We start from the raw sequence: 24,412 nt of genomic DNA, 5'->3' as shown, positions 1-24,412 counted from the left end.
TGACTATGACTTGTCTTCAGAAGGAGCCTACCCAATACAAAGACGAAGTCAACTTCAATCAGTTTCAAGTCTGAGTCTGCAGAGCAGTGTACTATCAAGCAGACCAGACCCTAATATAGGACATATTGCAAGTGCTCTCAAAATATAGGGGCAACAGATTGAGGCCAAAAATGCTTTAGTTCCACTGTAATGTTAACCTGGGTGGGGGCAGGGCAGGAAGTTGTAAAATCAAAAAAAAAAAGAGACATAAAAAAAGGGCAGTTAGAAAATGGATCCAATGTGATCAGCTATGATCCAATTCAATGACAGGGCAGGTTTGAGGGGCTAATGGCCTACTCCTGTCTTATTTTTTATGCCATAAGAGCTGCAGAGTACTGCCTGCAACTAACACAAACTTGAATTTACCCTGCACCTCCTCTCACCGCAACAAACCCCTCCCCCCAAATAGTACAGCATCCCTTTCAGTACTGTCCAGAGTTATAGTCCATTCATTCATTGAAGTTATTACAAGGTCTTACAGAAACACCCTACTGGTCTTCAAGTTCCATGATTAGGATTTTTGGGGCATAAAATAGCCAAATTTTCCAGCATACTTGCTGCATTTCAAAGTAGTTTGTTGCACATTAAGCACAAGATAATGGCATACAACATTGCCCTAAGGACATCAGAACATAAGGCAATGATGCTATCACCAGCATTGATAACTCAAGTTTTTTTAAGCAAGATGGCTGGTTTGGAAATAAACAAGGCACCCACAAAATTTAAAGGAAATTCTCATTTACTGTATAAAAAGCAGGAACCTGGACTCCATCCAACAGCAAAAAAGTTACTTTTTGATAATGTCAATAGGTGGCATTGTGGTAACCCCAATATCTGTGCAAGAGTTCTAATACAAATAACCTATTGAAACATTTTAGCTAGATCTTTATACTGTATGTAAACTGTATCCACCTGTTTGAGGGTTTCAAATATGCTAATATGCACAATATGATGTTGCTCCTAGGCCTCAAAAGAACAGCAACCCCTCCTCCCAACATGCATGAAGAATAGGACTTTAAGCCAGCATCAGTAGAACCATAAGAGGTCCAGCTCCAAAGATGACTAAAGCTAATGGGTGCAGGTAAAATGCAAAATTGGAAGAATCACACTCCCAGAGTTAACAAGGGAACCGCATCCTTTTGAAATTATGTACGAGAGTAGATGGGCTGTAGGCCAATCAACCCAGGTGTCAGTGCAGTGGTCCAATGGCCATTGCACCATACAAAAAGAACTCCAAGTTTCCAGATATAGGATTTCTACTGGGAATCATTGTCTCTAGACAAAAAGGTGGTAGAAGTTTGGAACTCTTCTACAAACAGCAACTGCCAGTAGATCAATTATTAACTTTAAATCTGAGACATAGATTTTTGTTAACCAAAAAGGTAGAGGAAATATAGGTCAAAGGCATGTAACTAAAGTTCGGCTGCAGATTGGCAATGATCAAGGGGCTAAATGGCCTTTACCATGTTCCTCTGCCTGCAGGCAGAGATATTATGCCAGGCCATAGAAGTACTGTGCATCAGCAATCTCTGCAGGAAAACCCTGCGAGTAGAATGAAAAGTCAGATGGAACTTGTAGAAGGCTCAAGTAGTTTTGCAACTCAAATTGGGTGGAACCACTCCACTTAACTGACACCAGGGTATAGAATCTTCAAGCGTGATAGGGGAGGGGGTAAAAGAGGTGGCATTGCACTGTTGATTATGGACTCAGTTACTGCAGTGAGGAGGGATGATATCCTAGAAGGTTCCTCAAATGAGGCCACATGAGTAGAACTTAACAAAAAGGGGGCAATCACTTGGCTGGGAGTGTACTACAGCCCTCCAAACAAAAACAAGGTCAGGCAGTGGTAGAGGGGCAGATATTGTAAGCAAATTTCAGGTGCAAAAATAATAGGGTAATAGTAGGTGATTTCAACTTCCCCTATGTTGTTTTGGGGGGGGGGGGGGGGGGGGGGGGAAAAAAGAGAAAAACAGCAGTTAGCACTGCAGCCTCACAGCTCCAGCGACCTGGGTATTGCCTGTGTGGAGTTTGCAAGTTCTCCCCGTGTCTGTGTGGGTTTTCGCCAGGTGCTCCAGTTTCCTCCTACATGCCAAAGACTTGCAGGTTGATAGGTAAATTAGCCATTATAAATTGCCCCTAGTATAGGTAGGTGGTAGGGGAATATAGGGACAGGTGGGGAAGCGGTCAGGATATGGGATTAGTATAAATGGGTGGTTGATAGTCGGTATAGACTCGGTGGGCTGAAGGGCCTGTTTCAGTGCTGTATCTCTAAATAAATATAAATCCTACAAGAGGAGGGGCAGTACTGGACTTAAATCATGGGGAATGAAACCAGACAAGTGCTAGAAGTGGTAGTGGGGGGGGGGGGAAACGGGACATTTCAGGGATAGTGACCATAACTAAGATTTAAGGTTGTTATGGAAAAGGACAGAGGGACTGGAAATAAAGGTATTGGATTGGGGGAAGGCAGATTTCAATATGATTAAACAGGATCTGGCTAAAGTGAACTGGGAGCAGTTTCTTTTAGGAAAGTCTACATCAGACCAGTGGGAGTCATTTAGAAGTGAAATGGAGGGTTCAGGTGCAGCGTAGAACCAACAGGTCAAGGGAACCCTGGATGTCAAGGGATATAGAGGGTTGGATAAAAGGAAAAAAAAAAAAAGTGTATGGCAGATTCAGCATGCTGAAAACAGCAGAGGCCCTAGAAGAGTATAGAAAGTGTAGGGGAGTACTTAAAAAAACAAAAATTAGAAGAGCGAAGAGGGGGCATGAAAAAAAAAAAAAATCACTGGCAGACAAGATAAAGAAAAATCCCACGGCATTTCATAATTATGTTAGGGGCAAGAGAATGACCAGGGAAAAAAAAGTGGGGCTCATTAGGGATCTAAGAGGCAATCAGTGGGTGGAGCCAGAGGACATAGGTGAGGTTTTAAATGATTACTTTTCATCTGTGTACACTATGGAGAGGGATGATGTAGGTGTAGTGATCAGGGAGGGAGAACTGTGATATACTTGATCAAATTAGCATTGTAAAGGATGAAGTATTGGCAGGCTTAAAGGTGGATAAATCTCAGGCCTGGCTAAGATGTATCCCAGGCTGCTATAAGATAGCAGGGGCTCAGACACAAATTTTAAAGTACCTCTCTGGCCACAGGAGGGGTACTAGAGGATTGGAGGATAGTGAGTGCGGTACCATTATTTAAGAAGGGTAGCAGGGATAAACCAGGTAATTACAGGCCAGTGAGTATCAGTGGTTGGGAAACTACTGGAAAAAATTCTGAGGGACAGGATTAATCTCCACTTGGAGAGGCAGGGATTAATCAGGGATAGTCAGCATGGCTTTGTCAGGGGGAAGATAGTGTCTAGCTTGAAATTTTTCAAGGAGTAACAAGAGGTGTAGAGGAGGGTAAAGCAGTTGATGTAGTCTCCATGGACTTCAGTAAGGCTTTTGATAAAGTCCTGCATGGTAGGTTGGTTAAGAAAGTAAATGCCCATGGGATCTAGGGTAATTTGGCAAATTGGATTCAAAATTGGTTTAGTGGAAGGAGGCAGAGGGCTGTTTATGTGAATGGAGGCCCGTGACCAGTGGGGTACTGCAGGGACCAATGCTGGGATCCTTTCTGTTTGTAGTGTACATTAATGACTTAGACATGAATATAGGAAGGTTTGATCAATAAGTTTGCAGATGACACAAAAATTGGTGGTGTCGTAAATAGTGAGAAGGAAAGCCTTAGACTACAGGACGATATAGTTGGGCTGCTAAGATGGGCAAAGCAGTGACAAATGGAGTTTAATCTTGAGAAGTGTGAGGTAATGCAATTTGGGAGGACTAACAAGGCAATGGAATATACAATGGATGGTAGGACCCTAGGGAATACAGAGGGTCAGAGGGACCTTGGGGTGCTTGTCCATAGATCACTGAAGGCAGCAGCACAGGTAGATAAAAAAGGTGATTAGGAAGGCATACAGGATACTTGCCTTTATTAGCTGAGGCATAGAATATAAGAGCAGGGAAGTTATGATGCAACTGTCTAAAATGCTAGTTAGGCCACAGCTGGAGTACTGTGTACAGTTCTAGTCATCACACTATAGGAAGGATGTGATTGCACTGGAGAGGGTGCAGAGGAGATTCACCAGGATGTTGCCTGGGCTGCAGCATTTCAGTTAAGACGACAGACTAGATAGGCTGGGGTTGTTTTCCTTGGAGCAGAGAAGGAAGAGGGGGGATATGAATGAGGTATACAAAATTATGAGGGGCATTGATAGGATAAATAGGAAGTAACTTTTTCCCTCAGTGGAGGGGTCAATAACCAGGGGGCATAGATTTAAGGGAAGGGGCAGAAGGTTTAGAAGAGTTAGAGAAATTTTTTCACCCAGAGGGTGGTTGGAATCTGGAACACACTGCCTGAAGAGGTGGTAGAGGCAAGAACACGCACGACATAAGCACTTGAAATGCCATAACAAGGCTACGGGCGAAGTGTGGGGCAAAGGGATTAGTTAGGACAGGTGCTTGATGGTTGGTGCAGGCACGTTGGGCCGAAGGGCCTATTTCTGTGCTGTAAAACTCTGACTATGATCTACAAGTCAGGGCAGAGTTGGGATTTCAGTTCCTCAAAGGATTTGGCTGTGCACATAACCAGAATATAGCAATCACCTCTGGTGACATCCTTCCTCCATTGCTGTCTAGTAAGTACTGGACTAATTATTTTGCTGCCATATCACCCAGGCCAGGTACATGAGTTGGGTGTACTGCCAAAATAGCCACCACCTTGGTTGGGAGAGTGCACCTTTTGGAAGCAATGAGATTCTAGACCTTTCAGAAGGGCAGCTCAAGCAGACATGCTATTATGTACATGCAAGTGTTCAACAGCTGCCTCAATAGGCTGTGCATCTGAAAGAAAAAACACACCACTGAAACATTCCTGAAATACATGTATCCCTGCAAGGGCTGAATATAGAAAGTCACAACTGGAGTGCAAACAATGCCCAACCAACTATTGCAAGTTAGATACTCAACTCTAGCAGAGACAGTGAATTTGTCCAAATAAGATTTTCCTCTAAATTTTAAAAGGACAGACTTAAATGGGAGGGATCAGTGACTCAGTATTCTTAGGAAATGGGAATTAGAAAAAAGTAAATCTCCATTTCAGTACCTCAATCTTTTCGGGTCAACCAAATAGCACTTCTGCCACATCATACCTTTCCCAAAATCAAAATGATGCACTTCATTCCAGCATGTTAACCATCCTAATAGGATTTGTTACCTCATGATGGACAATCCACTTCTGAACAATTAGCCTTCACTGAGGTTCCATCCTTCCAATGACCCAGGCAGTCTGCTCAGTAGACAGTCAACTTTATTACTTTTAAAAACAAATCCAGCACTTTAAATATTACCCATTCAGGCAATTCAAACTTCAGGAAATTACACAACATAAGTTAATTGCAAAAAGTCATTTCAGACAGTAATTTACTTCACCTAATGGACTGAAATGCCTTTCCAGCCCCCAGTAGAAGTGCGGTAGAAATTCTTGCAGCTGGCTGTCCAAAGTCCCCACAATAGACTCAAATGCTGACTTTTTGGACCTTTATTTAAGCTGATCATTTAGCCCACTTTACTTCAACCCCTATAGTCTCAAAACTATGTACTGCAATTACTTATTTATTGGATTCTAATCTCTACTTGATTGTAAATGCCAAGTTTTGACTAAATTGTGGCACTAATCCCCAGTTTGCCTTGAACCCCTGACCTTGCCCACTTACTTAGTTTGAGCATTTTCCAGATCCTCCATTCAAATCATTCCTCCTGTGCTGTTAACGTACATAGGTGATAACTAATGAATTGTGTCTTGGGGGTTTTTCCTCCAGCTCCTGTAGTTGCAATGCATTTCAGCTGCCTGCATAGTGTTCCCATTTAGCCAACCTTCAGCATTTGACCTTCATGGATCCCAATTTCATGACTACATATCAAGCACTGAATGGGATCAAATGTAGGTCCTAGACTGATCAATGCTCTCTGAAGTAGCCCTTTATTCATTTTGTTGAAGAGCCCTCGCAGACATTTACACAAAAAATTTAATTTTGATTGTACATACCAAAGCATTCAGATCCATATAGGAACACAGCCAGAACATTTGCCCATTTCCACTCAATTGGTATCATTTAACTTCAAAAATGTCTACAAGTTTTGGTACTCCAATCTATCCTTGATCTTCTGCCTTAAACCATTTAGTCTAAAACTTCCATTTGAAAGTCATTTAAAAGGTCATGACTTACATTTTCTCTGCTGAATGCATGGAGAAACCATTTAGAAAAGCCAGTGCATTGCTTGTTACAGCCCTGTTTGCATCTTTTTAAAAATGATCTTGCACTGAAGTACTTTACTTGGACTTTCTGCCTTTTCTTAGCCAATTTCTGTATACGACTCTACTCAGCCCAGAGTCTGCATATGCTGATCCTAGCTATGCATTAGCCTGTATCTTCTGCAATAGACCTTGAAAATTTCACTTGCCTCAACATGCTGCACATCCACTTTGCAATACACCCTCCCCACATTGTTTAGTTTTAGTTTAGTTTAGAGATACAGCACTGAAACGGGCCCTTCGGCCCACCGAGTCTGTGCCGACCATCAACCACCCATTTATACTAATCCTACACTAATCCCATATTCCTACCACATCCCCACCTTCCCTATATTCCCCTACCACCTACCTATACTAGGGGCAATTTATAATGGCCAATTTACCTATCAACCTGCAAGTCTTTTGGCTGTGGGAGGAAACTCACGCAGACACAGGGAGAACTTGCAAACTCCACACAGGCAGTACCCAGAATTGAACCCGGGTTGCTGGAGCTGAGAGGCTGCGGTGCTAACCACTGTGCCGCCCCACAATCGTGTTATAAATCAAGTTGAGTCACCTAGCCACTATCAGGCCAATAGGTGAATTGACAGGAATCCCAAATTACACTTTATTCCAACACATGTCCAAGTCAGAAAGAAATTACATAATCTTGCATTTTTCTCTCACCCTCCACAATCTTAGAAGCCCCAAAAGCACTTTTGAAGTGTAGGAAACATGACAGCCAATTTGCATAAAGCAAGGCCCTATAGTGAAATAACCAGGTAATGCACAAGACATTGGTCGAGAGATAAACATTGGCCAAAACGCAAAACTTCCTGCTCTTTAAAATAGCACGGAGAAATCCTGCACATCCACCGGAGGAGAGACAGGGCCTCAAAGTACAACATCTCATCTGAAAGATAGCACTCTAGTATTGCACTGGCATATCAGCCTCATATTATGTGCTCAAATCTCTGGAGTGGGCTGGAACCCACAACCTTGAGGGGGAAGTGTGCTACTACTGAACCACAGCTGGATATTATGTGACTTGCAGGTGGTGCTGATTCAAAATTGCTGCTCTTATCCCACAGCATTATTTCACTAGATGTCAGGAAGATAGTATTGTCAAAGTAACCTCAAATTCCTATAGTGTGCTGTAGGTTGAGGGATAAATATTGGCCATAATGCAATAATTTATGGGAATGCATATGAAGTCCAGTGGTAGTAGTGATGAAGTACACTGTTATGAATGAGCCTCAGTGTGGTATATGCACCAATACTTTATAAGTGGAAGCGATGTACAAGTTGAAGACTTAAAGGGCATCAGATGATGGTGAGCTACCTGCTACAGCAGCCAGGCAGTACATTGCTCTTGTAGTCACAAGTAAACATGACTGCTTTACTGAAGTTTTGATCAATGTTAGCAAGATATTGAGCATAGTGAACTCAACGATGGTGTCACTGAAGATGATATGTGGATTTTCCTTGGAGCTGGTCATTGCAGGCACATGTTGCACAAATGTTTCTTGCCACTCATAAGCCCAAATCTGCAGGTTGTCCGAGTACTTTTCCGTTATCTGCAGTTGGACAGTGTTATGAAACATTACATATTTAAAATTTTCACACTTACCAATAGTCAGACTATTTTTAATCCCAGAATAAAATACCAGCCAGGTTTCTTCAAGACTTGTTATAATCTGAAGTTTGTTGATCAGTAATGAAGCAAAGCATAAACACAAATATAGAAGTTCCCTTTTTACCTTAGCCGCTCACACACATTAAAGAGTATTTTTTATGGTTAGAGCTCTAGTACAAAAAAATGTGCTAATTCTTGAAGAAAAAAATATGAAAAGATGTCAAAAGTCCTTTTCTGGTTTGGCATCCCAAATACATATAGATGGCTGTCACTGGGATCTTCCTAGAACAGTTGATTAGAGATACAGCACTGAAACAGGCCCTTCGGCCCACCGAGTCTGTGCCAAACATCAACCAGCTATTTATACTAATACTACACTAATCCCATATTCCTACCAAACATCCCCACCTGTCCCTATATTTCCCTACCACCTACCTATACTAGTGGCAATTTATAATGGCCAATTTACCTATCAACCTGCAAGTCTTTTGGCTTGTGGGAGGAAACCGGAGCACCCGGAGAAAACCCACGCAGACACAGGGAGAACTTGCAAACTCCACACAGGCAGTACCCGGAATCGAACCCGGGTCCTTGGAGCTGTGAGGCTGCGGTGCTAACCACTGCGCCACTGTGCCGCCTGGTCAGGTGATGATCAGTTTGAGCAGGCTTTCCAGGGAAAATGTAGAAACAGGGGTTTCAAGCAGGTTCTTACACTTGCTTCAAGAGATGGCAAACTGGCAGGCTTTTTCCAAGAGCTCAACAGACTGAACTGGGTGTGGCTCTTGGCAAGTTTTCTCCAACTGTCTGTTTAAACCATTGTCCATATCCCAACTCACTGTCCAAAGTGACCAATGTCACAAGAATCAAGCCTCCTAACCCCTAGAAATCTTGACTCATCATGCCTTTATAAACATCTTTTCAAGTTAAAAAAAAAACCCCTGCTGGGTAATTATTTGAAGACAGGTGCCTTCCAGTAACAGGACAAACCAGACCTCAGGTGACCCTTGTAAAAACTATAAAAATTCCATTGACTCCTTTTCAGTTTTAAAAACTGAATCACAATTAATAAAAATGGAAGCACTGAACAATTGTAAAAGCGATATAAACTAGGCTGGAAGATCAATGAAGCACCTTAAGATAGCTAGACTGAAAACATCGCAGAACAGCATAGTGATGATTAAACAACTACAATCTTCTGTCAGATATGATCCAGCCTCCAGTTTTGGTGGCAGTCATCATACTTGGTGAAATGTGCTTGATTGTCAAGGGAACAACTGTTCTTTCATTCAGCAATCATGTCCCTATCTGAATGGGCCTTGCAGACATCTGGAGCTGAGTGATTCAAGTAGAATTCAAACGGAGTAGTGAATAGATTACTAAAAATGTCACAGCATTATTGATGGTCCCTCCCACTTTACTTATCATTGGGATCAGATTTTTTTTTTTTTTTAAAACTGGGGCAATAATTGGCTGTACTAAATAGGCACTTTGTGATTAGGACCAATCTGGCCAGCACCCAATTCTGAACAGCACAAATATGATACTTAGTGACTCCTCTCCTTACTGATACACAAATTATTAGCATCACAGACAAGCAGCTATTGGGGCCCCATAGCCTTCAGTGCCCCAGTACACAGTTGCTTTAGATCATGTGCAATTAACTGAATTGGCTGGACATATCTACTTTGTAATCACCAACTTGACATATTATACTGGAAATACCTACAAAACACTGCAATTGCGTCTCTTGGACATTTATACAGAGCTCCATGGCCCAAGGTAGAGATTTTCAAGGAGCTTAGTGACTGATTATTTATCAAAACTTAACTGAATGTGGTATTAGGTCAGTACAAGTTCTCAGTTGATCCCTTGGCTGTCTATAACCTGGTCACTGTTTATAACAAGGCAACTATCAGACTAGGTTTTGAGGTCAGTACCTTATTCGAAGCTAAGCTTGCAACTGCTATTGGTACACCCATCTGCACTCCACTGACAAGGGTGCTTTCTGGTAAATGAACCTCTACCTTGGAAGCTGAATGCCAACTGACATCTTAGAACCACAGCCACCCTCCCCCCCCCCCACAACTGCTGATGAAGCTAGCAGTTCTTACTGTCATTCACTTCCCATGACCTCCAACCCCTGGCCCCCAAATCCACTTCAAAAACCACAAAATACCCACTTTCAGTCCCTTACTCCAGGGAACTTATTTCACCCTTCCCATCTATTCTGATGCCCTCTGCCACTATCATCTTTTCACCATGGGCAACTAATTCCTCTATATCTCCATTATCCACCAGGTCAGCTTGAGGACTCTCCAATTCTTCCTTGAACTGAGGGACAACCAGTCCCCATCACCCGCTGCCTGGCTGAACCCATTATAGCTAGGAATAAATTGGCTGGACTTTCCCCAGATTGTATTACTATAGGAAGCTGTGTGGGTCTGAGCCATGCCTGCTTGTAGCATATTTGGAACATTGTTCAAGTCTGACTCAAGTCCCCTCCCTCAATTCTTTCCAGTACGCTGATCTCAAGTACAATTTCTTGTTATTGCCCCAAATGGGAAAACTGCGTGAACTTATTTCCAAACTCCACCCTTCCTTTCACATGGTCCATTTAACTCTTCCCTTCTTGAGGGGAAGCTATTGACCAATATCCATTAAGCCCACTGGCTCCCCATGACCTTGACTGAATTTCCTGAGTTTCTTGCAAGGACTAGGCTATTCCATTCTCCCAGTCACATCTGTCAATGCAATTTTCCATACCAATCTTTCAATATCTTCCTTTTTCAACATAAAATTGGCTCATGGACTGTCTACTCCATTTCCTGCATTTTGGCCTTCACTTCTCCCCCTCCCTCCCAGAACCATAAAGTTGCCCTTTGTCCTGGCTTTCCACTTTCTGCATGATAGATACCAAACAAATCTTTCCCCTTCCAGCATTCCAAAAGATTGTTCACACCACAGCAGCCTGGTTCACCCTTCAGTCACCTACACCCAACACCCCCTCCCCATAGCCATCTTCCCATGCAAGTGCAGGAGATGCAACACCTGCCCTTTCACTTCCTTTTGCACTTATACTTCAGTTTAGTATACTGTATTCACTGTTCACAACACAGGTCTCCTCTACACTGGAGGGGAAATGCCATTTGGGTGATTGCTTTGTGAAACACTCACTTCAGCCTGAAGTGATACTGAGCTTCCAGTCACTTTGCATTTCAATTCTCTGCCCCCCTCTGCTTCCTTCACTGTTTCAAATGAAGCTCAATATACACTTGAAACACCGCCTCATCTTCTCATGAAGCAGTTTACAGCCTTCCAGACTGGATTTCAACAAATTCAAATCATAGATCACTGCCCTATTTTTGCCCAGTTAGCATCTGTTGGTAATGTTAGTCTGTTACCAATTACAAGCACTTTTTACTTGTCTGATCATCCCCTCCTGCCTTGCACATCCATTTCTTGTTTAACTTCCATTCCAGACCTCCCATTTATTCTTCACCCTTTTCTTGCTTTTACTCATTCATGGGAGGTGGGCATCACTGGCTATGCCAGCATTTATTGCCAATCCTAATTGCCCTTGAGAAGGTGGTGGTGAGCTGCCTTCTTGAACCACTGCAGTCCATGCGAGGTAGGTACACCCACAGTGCCGTTAGGAAGAGTGTTCCAGGATTTTGACCCAGTGACAGTGCAGGAACGGCGAGGTGATACAGTTCAAAATCAGGATGGTGTGGGGCTTGGAGGGGAACTTGCAGGTGGTGTTCCCTTTGTACTTAAAAAAAAAATCAAAATTTTCCAGTTTTGTTACAAGGTTTTTTGTTACATCGGCCTTGGTGCTGCCTGACCAACTGAGTACTTTCAGAATTCGGTTTTCCTTCAAATTTCCAGCATCTGCAAAGCCAATGCCACCTGACTATACACAGACCACTGTCTCACTTTTCCAAGTCCATCCAGAGGATGGGCATAACTAGTAATATTGGCCCGGATACGATTGACAAGTCATGCAACAGCCTGTCCATGGGCTGACTTTCCAACTTAAGCAACATCTAGATAGGGAGCATTTACAGTGTTGCAGTTACCCAAGTCTTGTCTGGACATGATGCATGGATTGTTGCTGGTTATTTTTCCTACCATTGCAATTTTATCAGCTATCTAGTTTCCTCCACTGTATTCTCAGTGGAGAGGGGGGGAAAAAAAAAAGAGAATGGTAAAGAGGAAAGTCACGGTTCTTTATTTGGAACTGAAGCACTTATGTAAATTAGGGTTAGCTGGAATGTGACAATATGGTCAGCTCCTTCCCCAGCCTCATGTTTCTAAATAGCCTAGTCACTAACAATCTGGCTAATGAAGAACATCTAGGAACAATTTCTTCATCCATAGGATGTGGGTGCTGCTGGCAAAGTCAGCTGCGAATGTGGTCTTTAGCAATTTCTCTGTACTCATTGTTCTCATCACTCCATCAGCCCCTCTTTTCACCTTTGTGAAATCAAAAGCAACCGGTCACTAGGAGACTGCCTTTTCATTCAGGTATCTACTATAGTGTCGGATGAAAGTGGTGAACCACATTCTTGATAAGAGTGGCTTGCTAATGCCATTTCAGAGGGCAGTTAAGACTTATAGTGCTGTGGGTCTGGAGTCATAGGTCAGGGTAAAGGCAACAGATTTCCATTCTTAAAAAAGGAAAGGTGAACCAAATGGGTTTTTAAATGGCAATCCAGTAGTTATATGGTCACCATTACTGATGCTAGCTTTTTGTACTATTCCATATTTTATAGGACTAATTTTAAATTCCCCAGCTACAGTGGTGGGATTTGAACTCGTCTCTAGATTAGTCCAGACCTCTGGATTAGTCGTCAAATAATAATTATGCTACTATTCTGTATTATCTTAATATACTGGAGAAATAAATAGGTTCACAAGAATCAAATCAGTCTTAGAAAATGTCATTTCTTGGTGATTTGCTAAATACAAGCTGATGTAGATGAATCTTAAGCCAACTAGAATGTAGAACCTAATGGACAGACAGGAAAACTACACAAAATCACAAATTTGACAAATCACATTTCAAGCTGCTTTCAGCACTGAACTTGCGTTCTCAAACCCTAGGATAAAGGTCCCCAAGCCATCTTAAATACCTCCAATTTTAGCCCAAAACAAAACTAACAGAAAACTTGTACTTCAAGGAATCCTGATCATGGAAATACATCATTTTATCTGGTGTATCCAGTCAGCCCAAGGTCTTCATTATGTGAACCAAAGCAACATGTTATACCTACTTCAATGTTGGGTTTACCAACTTCTCAGCATTGCTATCTGCTGTTTTTGGTCAGATTTTTTTTTTTCAGGCTCTGACTTGTGACTTAGTACAAATAAGCAGGGCAGTAGAACAGAAGCAGCTCATAAGAATGGAGAAATAAAATGTTAAAAATGTAGAATGGAGGTGGTTAAAGATCAGACTAAAAATTATTGGGATAGAAAATTGGCAGATCTAATACTGGCTAATCATGCAACAGATTGTAATATGTTGCATTTGAAACTGCAGAAATTACTGCTAAAGATGAAAGCTAGGATATTAACTCAAATAGGAGTTGCCAGCTGCATCGAAAATAACTGTTTATGGAATTAAGATATCCAGTCAACAAGGAGTTTGTAAAAGATCTTGTAGAAATGGTGATGTCATTTATCTCATTTGTGGGACCATACTGTGCACATGGTGGTTGGCTGACAAGTTGCCTTACATTGCAACAATGATTACAGTGCTTTTACATCACTATTACTTGCAGTGAACCATTTACGGACACTTGAAAAGGTACTATATAAATGCATGGATTTCAACTGCAGGACAAGTAGTGGCATATGGAAAACTTGGACACATTATTTCCTAAGGAAACACTCGATTTTAAGAGCTTGCACAAAGAATGGAGCAGAAGGGGACAGATGCCCCAAGTAAAGAGTGGATGAGGTAAAACAATCTCCAAGCAAATGGAGAACTGCAAATTTTCTTGGACCCCAAAACATCTATAAGATTTGAAAATTAGGAATAAAGCTTTTAATTCAAGTCAAAGGAATTGTAGCAGTTTGCTAGTACAAAATCAAAACTAGCTTCAGATTTTAGAATTTATAAACATGTTCAGTTACTCAGCTAGTTTTCTGGCATACTGCTCTAAATGTGCATGAAAAATTCATCTGATAAGCACACTGACTGCATTAATGTCATTGGATATTTCAGTTTTATTCAGAAAATAGTAACTGGAAAAGTTATTAAATCTTAGGTCAGTGAATGTTTTTTCTTTTGCAATAATCTTATGGAAGGCATGACACCTGATAAAATCTGTTTATGAGGACATGATATGTCAACAAGACAGACAAGACTACACTGGTATAGTCAACCACTAGGTAAATTCATACTGAATCCAAGCATTAATTGTAAGATGAGGAATAGACAAAGACACTAAGAACTGGTCCCAAAAAAAGATCAATGGCTGAACTGGGGGCAGTGGTGCTGCTGCAATATCTCAATAGGAGCTTGTTGCTTGAGCATAATGTTTATTAACGGAGATGGTATGCATAACAAGCATTTAATGGTTCATTTTGTGGATTGGTGTCAGTGCTGAATCAAGCACATGCCATTAATTGCTCTGAAATCTGAGCATTCACTAAAATGTCAAAGAATGATTGAATGATTGAATGACTCATCTTTGAGACAAAGTATATGCATCACTGAGGCATCATGAACAGTGGTTCAAAATTCTAATGAAAAAAGACAGAAGCATGATGGTACCCTCAACCCTGAGTGATGCTGCAAGCAAAATGTTGGTTCTCTGCAACACAGGAACTGTTAAAGTTACCAGTTCAAAATAAGTAACCTGGTAATTTTAAAAACTTTCAAAATGCTTGACCTTCTACAAATGATGGGCTCAAGGCTGTCTTCATCCCTTTTTTTTAAAAAAAAAGAGAACTGGTATCACATTCAGCCTCTATCAGGTCTTATTCCTCAAATTTCTAGTTATTAATTTGTAGAATTGGAAGTACCTTAGTACACAATTATGACATGGGCATGGACTCCTACACTCAGCTACTACATAAAACAAAAAGGGAGTCATTAAGTTACAAATGCAAATATTTTATTTGTTTGGATTACAATTGAACTGATATTTATTCACACCCAAAAAATTTTTAGCTGCATAGTGTCTACCTCCATTATTTCTCAACTTGTACAGCAGGAAGGATGTGATTGCACTGGAGAGGGTACAGAGGAGATTCACGAGGATGTTGCCTGGGCTGGAGCATTTCAGCTATGAAGAGACTGAAAAGGCTAGGGTTGTTTTCCTTGGAGCAGAGAAGGCTGATGGGGGACATGATTGAGGTGTACAAGATTATGAAGGGCTTGATAGATTAGATAGGAAGAAACGTTTTCCCTTAGCGGAGGGGTCAAGAACCAGGGGGGCATAGATTTAGGGTAAGGGGCAGGAGGTTTAGAGGGGATTGGAGGAAAATCTTTCACCCAGCAGGTGGTTGGAATCTAGAATGCACTGCCTGAAGAGGTGGAGGCAGGAACCCTCAACATTTTAGTATTTAGATTAGCACTTGAAACATCATAACATACAAGGTTATGGGCCAAGTGCAGGAATATGGGATTAGAATAGTTGGTTGCTGGATGGCCAGCACAGACACGATGGGCCGAAAGTCCAGTTTCTGCACTGTATAACTGAAAGCTGTATAAAAGATACTTGTTACTTTTAGTCTTCAATTTACAACTGGAAGACAAAAGGAAACAGTCAGTCCCACTTCAAATTATTCTACACAGCAACAGGCCAGATCCAAGCCAAGACACATGCAACACAAATGATAAACTTTGAATATTTAACCAATTCCAATTTTGTGTATTCAGTCCAATCCTTCAATCCAATTTCCTTTTGAAATCATGAAACATCTCCACTTCCACCACCCTCAGACAAGTTCCAGGTCATTACCACTTGCTGTGCAAAAAAAAAAAAAAGTTCTGCCTCACATTTCCCCCCCGTATCTCATCCAAAACCTTAAATGTGTTCCCAATCCTTGCACCATAAACTAATGGGAATTTTTCTTTGTCGTCTACCCTTATCTGAAATCAATCTGGGACATGCATATCAAACTTCCCTTCAGATTCCTTTGCTCCCAGGAGAACAACTCCAGCTTCTCAACTTACTCTGGTAGCTAAAATTCCTCATCCCTGGAACCATTCTAGTAAATCTCCTCTGCATCCGCTTATCCTTCCTAAAGTGGGGTGACTAGATCTGGATGCAATGCTCGAGCCATGGCTGAACCAGAGCTTTAAACACTTTCAGCCTAACCTCTGCTTTTGTAGTCAATACTTGCATTTATGAAGCCCAATCCCATATCGTTTGCTAACTACTCAATATGTAGTCTTATTCTTCTTTGGCCTCCTTGTCTCGAGAGACAATGAGTAAGCACCTGGAGGTGGTCAGTGGTTTGTGAAGCAGCGCCTGGAGTGGCTAGAAAGGCCAATTCTAGAGTGACAGGCTCTTCCACAGGTGCTAGAGAAATTTGCTTGTCGGGGCTATTACAGTTGGCTCTCCTTGCGCCTCTGTCTTTTTTCCTGCCAACTATTAAGTCTCTTCGACCCGCCACACTTTAGCCGTCTTTATGGCTGTCATATGTAGTGCCACCTTCAAAAATCTATTCACATGAACCTCATTGTCCTGAGCCACTCTCCAGCTGTGCCATTAATATACTGCCTCTCCCTATCTTTCTGCCAAAAGGCATCACCTGACTATTAAATTCCATCTGCCACTTGTCTTCCCATTCTGCTTCCCTATGTCCTATTCCAGTTGATTGTGATCATGCTGTTTGCCACACCTCTAAGTTGATCAACAAATTTCAAAATTGGCCAATTGTGGTCCTAGCACTGACCCTTAAAACACTGTGCACCATCCTCCAGTGTGAAAAACCACCATTTACCACAACTCTTGTCCTGAAGTCATTCTTTTTATCTAAGCAGACATTGACTCTATTCTATGAGCCTGAATTTTGTTAACCAGCCCCTTAACATCCATGCAGATAAGAACTACCGCTTCCCTCATCAACCTCTATCACATAAAAAAAACTCTGATATTTTTACAAATCTATGCTGGCTTGCCTTAAACACAAACTACTTTAAGCGCCTGTTGATTTCTTCCCACCACCCACCCCCCCCCCGGTGCCATTATTGTTTCTAATGCCTTACCTCACTGATTAAGTTGAAAGGCCTGTAGTTGCTAGGAAAGTCCTCATACCTTTTCTTGAATAAGGATATCACATTTGCCACTCTCCAATCCTCTGGCACCTCCCCCACACAAGAACATTTGGAAGATTATGGCAAGCCTTTCCACTATCTCCACCAATTTCCTTCAGTAATATGGGATGCAAGCCATCAGGACTAGGCAATTTATCCACTCTAAGCATAGCCAGCCTATCAATTTCCACTTTATCCATTACCTCCAACATCTCTGCTTCTACCAATAATTTGTCAGCATCCTCTTGCTTAGTAAACACCAATACAAAGTGCTCGAAGTATTCTAGCTTTGCCCTGTACCTCAAAGCATACATCACTTTGTCCAATAGGACCCATCCTGCCTCATGCCAATAGAAAACTTTTGTCCCCTTTTATGTTAACTGCCATTCTGTTCTCCTCTTTGCCAGTCTTATTTTCTTCACATTCCCCCTTCAACTTAAAGAACCAGACATGCATCATTTTTCTTTCATCATATTCTCTATTATGCAAGAAGCCCTGGATTTGATTTTACCTTCCCACCAACACACCCCCACCACCCCCCCACAACCTTGTTGCAATGTACTTAACCTGTACCTGAAGCATCTTAAAGATAACCCATTGTTCTGTCAGTTTTCCCTGTCATCTTAGGTTCCATTTTACCCTGGCTAGATTCCCTCATCCCACTGAAGTTACCCCTCCTCCAATTTAAAAGTTCTACTTTATATTGTTCCTTACTCTTCCACATTACTAATCTAAACTTTTATGATTCAATGATCACTGTTGCCCAAGTGCTCACCACATACAATTGATCCACTTGGCCCAGCTCACTTCCCAACACAGATCCAGCAATGCCTCCTTCAGAGTTGGCCTGAACGTACTGATCAAAAGGAATCCTTGAACATATTTCAGAAATTACTCCCCCTCTTACCCTTTATTATCCCAATCGATATTTGGGAAATTAGTCCCCCCCCCCCCAATATCACCACTCCATAGTTCTTATAGAACATAGAACAGCACAGCACAGGCCCTTTGGCCCACGATGTTGTGCCGAACCTTTAACCTATTCTAGGATCAAACTACCTACATACCCTTCATACTACTATCATCCATGTACCTATCCAAGAGTCACTTAAATGCCCCTAATGTATCTGCTACTACCACCACTGGCAGCACATTCCACGCACCCACCACTGTGTAAAGAACCTACCTCTGACATCTCCCCGAAACCTTCCTCCAATCACCTTAAAATTATGCCCCCTGGTGATAGCCCTTTCAGCCCTGGGAAAAAGTCTCTGGCTATCCACGCCTCTCATCATCTTGTACCCCTCGATCAAGTCACCTCTCATCCTCCTTCGCTCCAATGAGAAAAGCCCTAGCTCACTCAACCTTTCTTCGTAAGGCATGTCCTCCAGTCCAGGCAGCTTCCTGGTAAATCTCCTCTGCACCTTCCCTAAAAGCTTCCACATCCTTCCTATGAGGCGACCAGAACTAAACACAATATTCCAAATGTGGTCGAACCAGGGCTTTATAGAGCTGCAGCATAACCTCACAGCTCTTAAACTCAATTTCCCTGTTAATGAAAGCCAACACACCATACGCTTTCTTAACGACCCTAAAAACTTGGGTGGCAACTTTGAGCAATCTTTGGACATGGACCCCAAGATCCCTCTGTTCCTCCACACTAACAAGAATCCTGTCTTTAAGCCTGTATTCCGCATTCAAATTCGACCTTCCAAAATGAATCACTTCACACTTTTCCAGGTTGAACTCCATCTGCCCTTCTCAGCCCAGCTCTGCATCCTGTCAATGTCCCGTTGCAACCTACAACAGCCTTCCACTTCCTCATCCAAGTCATTTATAAGAATCACAAAGAACAGAGGTCCCAGAACAGATCCCTGTGGAACATCACTTGTCACCGAGCTCCAGGCTGAATACTTTCCATCTACTACCACCCTCTACGGGCCAGCCAAATCTGTATCCAGACAGCCAACTTTCCCTGTATCCCATGCCTCCTTACTTTCTGAATGAACCTACCATGGGGAACTTTATCAAACACCTTGCTAAAATCCATATACACCACATCCACTGCTCTTCCTTCATCATGTTTTGTCACATCTTCAAAGAATTCAATAAGGCTTGTGAGGCATGACCTGCCCCTCTCAGCCATGCTGACTGTCTCTAATCAAACCATGCCTTTCCAAATAATCATAAATCCTGTCTCTCAGAATCCTCTCCAATAATTTGCCCACTACTGACGTAAGACTGACTGGTCTATAATTCCCAGGGTTTTTTTTTTTAAAGATTAGATTAGAGATACAGCACTGAAACAGGCCCTTCGGTTATCCCTATTCCCTTTCTTGAACAAAGGAATAACATTTGCCACCCTCCAATCATCTGGTACTACTCCAGTGGACAGTGAGGACGCAAAGATCATTGCCAAAGGCACGGCAATCTCTTCCCTCAATATCCTTGGGTATATCCTGTCTGGCCCTGGGGACTTCTGTCCTCATACCATTCAAAATTTCTAACACATCCTCCCTCTTAACCTCAACCTGTTCGAGCATATCAGCCTGTTTCACACTGTCCTCACAAACGACCTAGTGAATACCGAAGCAAAATATTCATTTAGGACCTCCCCTACCTCCTCTGACTCCAGGCACAAGTTCCCTCCACTATCCCTGATCGGCCCTACCCTCACTTTGGTCATCCTCTTGTTCCTCACATAAGTGAGGAACGCCTTAGGATTAAGGAAAATCCCACCCGCCAAGACCTTTTCATGTCCCCTTCTAGCTCTAAGTCCATTCTTCAGTTCCTTCCTGGCTACCTTGTAACCCTCTAGAGCCTTGTCTGATCCTTGCTTCCTCAACCTTAAGTAAGCTTCCTTCTTTCTCTTGACTAGCTGTTCCACATCTCGTCATCCAAGGTTCCTTCACCCTACCATCCCTTCCCTGCCTCATCGGGACAAACCTATCCAGCAGTCGCAGCAAGTGCTCCCTAAACAACCTCCACATTTCTGTCATGCATTTCCCGGAGAACATCTGTTCCCAATTTATGCTCCCCAGTTCCTGCCTAATAGCATTGTAATTTCCCCTCCCTCAATTAAATATTTTCCCCAAATAAAAACAAGAAATGCTGGAACCACTCAGCAGGTCTGGCAGCATCTGTGGAAAGAGAAGCAGAGTTACCGTTTCGGGTCAGTGACCCTTCTTCGGTCACTGACCCGAAACGGTAACTCTGCTTCTCTTTCCACAGATGCTGCCAGACCTGCTGAGTGGTTCCAGCATTTCTTGTTTTTATTTCAGATTTCCAGCATCCGCAGTATTTTGCTTTTATTTAAATATTTTCCCATCCCGTCTGCTCCTGTCCCTCTCCATGACTATAGTAAAGGTCAGGGTCACATCAGATTTCCCTGCAGATTTGCTCCATCACTCACTATTTGAAGACCTATAGAATACCTCTAGTACCAGAATACATTTCTTGCTTCTCAACTCTAAATCATATGGGATTGTGTCCTTGCACCGTCAAGGACATCCCCTCTTTCCAACACAAAAATGTCTTCCCTGATCAGTACTGTCACCCAACCTCCCTTTCCCTATCTTTTCTGAACTATATCCATGAACATTAAACAGTCATTTTTAAGCCATTTGTTGTTAGCACTACATATTCCCACAAGGCTATTTGTGCTCATAACTCAAACCTTATTCACACTGAATTTACATGCATTGTAAAATTGTTTTGTATTCCTTGTAATGATCAGATAGAAACAAAGTGTGGTACTACTTCCTTCTCTAGTACTATTCAATAGTCATTCTTCATGCACCTTAATCCTCTTTTCTACTTCTACACATTGGTGCCCATCCCCCTGCCAGTTTAGTTTAAACCCTCCAACACACTAGTGAGTCACCCCATGAGTTCACTGGTCCTAGTCCAGTTGAGGTGCAACTTGTCCCTTTTGCCCCAGAATTGGTCCTAATAACCAAAGAATCTGATGCCCTCCCTCTTGCACCATGCTGCATGGATTGTCCCCATCTTCCTATTTCTGCTCTCACTAGTGCATAGCAGTAGACTAATTCAGACTATCTTTTGAGGTGCTACTATCACAGGAGCAGGGCATTCAGCCCCTTGAGCCTGCTCCACCATTTGAACAAATCATGGCTGATCTAACTCTGCCATTTTACCCCTCCCCAACCACCCCACTAACCCCATAACCCTTGATGTCAATACTCAGAAAACTATCCATTTTGACCTTGAACATGTTCAACAATTGCCACAGCCCTCTGGGGTAGAAATATCCACAGATTCACCACCCCAAGTAGAGAAATACCTCCTCATCTGTCTTAAATGGCTTACCCCTTATTCTGAGACACTGTCCTTGTTCTAGACTCACCAGCCCAATGAAACATCCTATCCACATCCACCCACTTAGCCCGTAAGAATTTTGTAAGTTTCAATTAGATCACCTCATCTTCTAAACTCCAGATAATGAAGGCCCAGTTTCTGCAATCTCTCCTCATAAGACAACCCTGCCATCTCAGGGATTAGTCTGGTCAACTTCTGTTGCACTCCCTCTATGGAGAGTATGTCCTTCCTTAGATAAAAAAAGAGACCAAAACTGTACATAGTCCAGGCACGGTCTCACCAAGGCTTTATACAATTGAAGCAATACATCTTTACTCCTGTACTCAAAACCCCTTGCAATGGAGGCCAACATACCATTTGCCTTCTTAATTGCTTGCTGTACCTGCACACTAGCTTTTAGTGGCTCATGAACAAGGACACCCAGGTCCCTTTGGACATTAATAGTTCCCAACCTCTCACCATTTCAGAAATACTCTGCCTTTTGTTTTGTCTACCAAAGTGGATCACTGAAGACTTATTCACATTCCATCTGCTATGTTCTTGCCCATTCCCAGCCTGTCCAAATACCCTCAAGGCATCCTCCTCAAACTTACAAAACTAGGATGGAATGAGTCATCCACAAAATTGGAAATATTACAATTGGTCCTCATACTCAAGTCATGCATATAGATTGTAAACACTGTGGCCCAAGCACTGATCCTTGCAGTACCCCACTACTAACAGCCTGCCATCACGAGAATGGCTGGTTTATTCCTACACTCCGCTTTGTCTGTTAACCATTTCTCAATTCATTGCAGATTACCCCCAATCCCATGCACTCTAAATTTTGTTTACTAACCTCCTGTGTGGGACCTTATCAAAAGTCTTCTGAAAATCCAAAACACCACATCAACTGATTCTCCATCTATGCTACAACGAACAGCCTCAAAAAACTCAAACAGCTTTGTCAGACAGGATTTCTTTTTCACAAATCCATGTTGACTCTGCTCAATCATTTTCCAAGTGCCCAGTTTCCTCATGCTTTTTAAAAAGGAGATTCTAAATTTCCCTACCACCAACAAACTAATTTATTATTAGTTCATGGGACATAGGCATTGCTGGGTAGGCCAGCATTTTTTGCCCATCCCCAATTACCCTCAAGACAATGGTGGTGAGCTGCCTCCTTGAACCACTGCAGTCCATGTGGGGAAGGAAGGGAGTTCCAGGATTTTGACCCAGCAACAGTGAAGGAATGGCAACATAATTCCAAGTCAGGATGATGTGTGGCTTGGAGGGGAACTTGCAGGTGGTGATGCCCCCATGCATCTACTACTCTTGTCCTTCTCGGTGGTAGAGGTCACAGGTTTGGAAGGTGCTGCTTAAGGAGCCTTGGTGCATTGCATCTTGTAGATGGTACACACTGTCAATGGAGGGAGTGAATGTTTGTGGATGGGCTGCCAATCAAGTGGTCTGCTTTGTCCTGGATGGCGTCAAGCTGCTGGAGTGTTGTTGGAGCTGCACCCATCCAGGGGAGTGGGGAGCATTCCATCACACTCCTGACTTGTGCCTTGTAGATGGTGGACAGGCTTTGAAGTGTCAGGAGGAGTTACTCGCCACAGGATACCTAGCCTCTGACCTGCTCTTGTAGCCACGATATTTATATGGCTACTTCAGTTCAGTTTCTGGTCAATGGTAACCCCGAGGATGTTGATAGTGGGGGATTTAGCAGTTCTAATACCACTGAAAGTCAAGGGGAGATTGTTAAATTGCCTCTTGTTGGAGATGGTAATTGCCTGGCACTTGTGTGGTGTGACAGATCTGTCGTTACCCATTTTCTTTCTCGCTCCCTTCTTAAATAGTGCGTTACATTTGCTGCTTTCTAGTCTGCAGGTACTCTTACAGAATCTATAGAATTTTCAAATATAACCATCAATGCATCCACTATCTCTATAGCCACCTCCTTTAATACTCTGGGATGTAGCTAACTGGTCTGGCGATTTATCAACTTTCAAACTAGCTAATTGAGTACTAACTCTTTATTGATACTAATTACTCAGTTCATTACTACAAGTCCCTTGGTTCCCTAGTATTTCCGGGAGACTAACTTCATTTCTAGCTCAAATGGAGGTCTGACTGCCACTAGTTCCAGTCATTGGTACGGACATACTACAACTTCTGGCTCACTCCCTTCCCATGATATCCTTTACTGTGGCACCAGGGAGGCAACACATCATGCAGGACTCACTGACAGTTACAGAATCTAACTACGACATTTCTACACTTGCCTGTTTCCCCCGTGCAGTCCCTTGCTCATTGGTACCATGGTCTGAACTGCACTCCAGCGTTTCCAATTCTGAGTACTGAGTTAGAATGGGACCCACCATCATGCCCCCACCCTCAAGACTCTTGCACTTCCTGCCTCTTCCTACTATTTTGAATGACCACACATCTACTACATCTGAACTAACTACCTGTGGCATGGGAAACTCCTGGAACACTGTCTTCACCACCTCCCCTCCAGTGACTAGCTGCCCAAATTCAGAAACCTGGAGCCTGAGCTTAAGTGGCCTAGGAGACACTTCCTACACATGGTCCCCCAAGACAATATTCTAAAGTTCCCACATGGCACAGGAATCACAAGCAACAGGTCTCAACTGCCCAAACATGATCTTAAAATTCTTTTCCTTTTAGAAAAAAAAATTAATACCTTAACTATTAATAAAAAGGTCTCTAGATCTGCTGTGCTAATATTCTTAATTCACTTACACTTAAGTGACTGGATTTATTTTTCCCCCCCACATCTAGTTT

The 24,412-nt window shown here is 42.5% G+C and overlaps 1 protein-coding gene across 5 annotated transcripts in view; it reads right to left on the bottom strand.

The window, feature by feature from the left end:
* Window positions 1-24,412, bottom strand: part of LOC137350619 (cytoplasmic polyadenylation element-binding protein 1-like) — a 79,549-nt gene that overhangs the window by 43,222 nt on the left and 11,915 nt on the right. The window lies entirely within an intron of this gene.

Source organism: Heterodontus francisci, chromosome 35 (assembly GCF_036365525.1).
Source record: "Heterodontus francisci isolate sHetFra1 chromosome 35, sHetFra1.hap1, whole genome shotgun sequence".
In the NCBI taxonomy this organism is placed as follows: domain Eukaryota; kingdom Metazoa; phylum Chordata; class Chondrichthyes; order Heterodontiformes; family Heterodontidae; genus Heterodontus; species Heterodontus francisci.
This window is presented reverse-complemented; position numbering and strand designations above follow the sequence as displayed.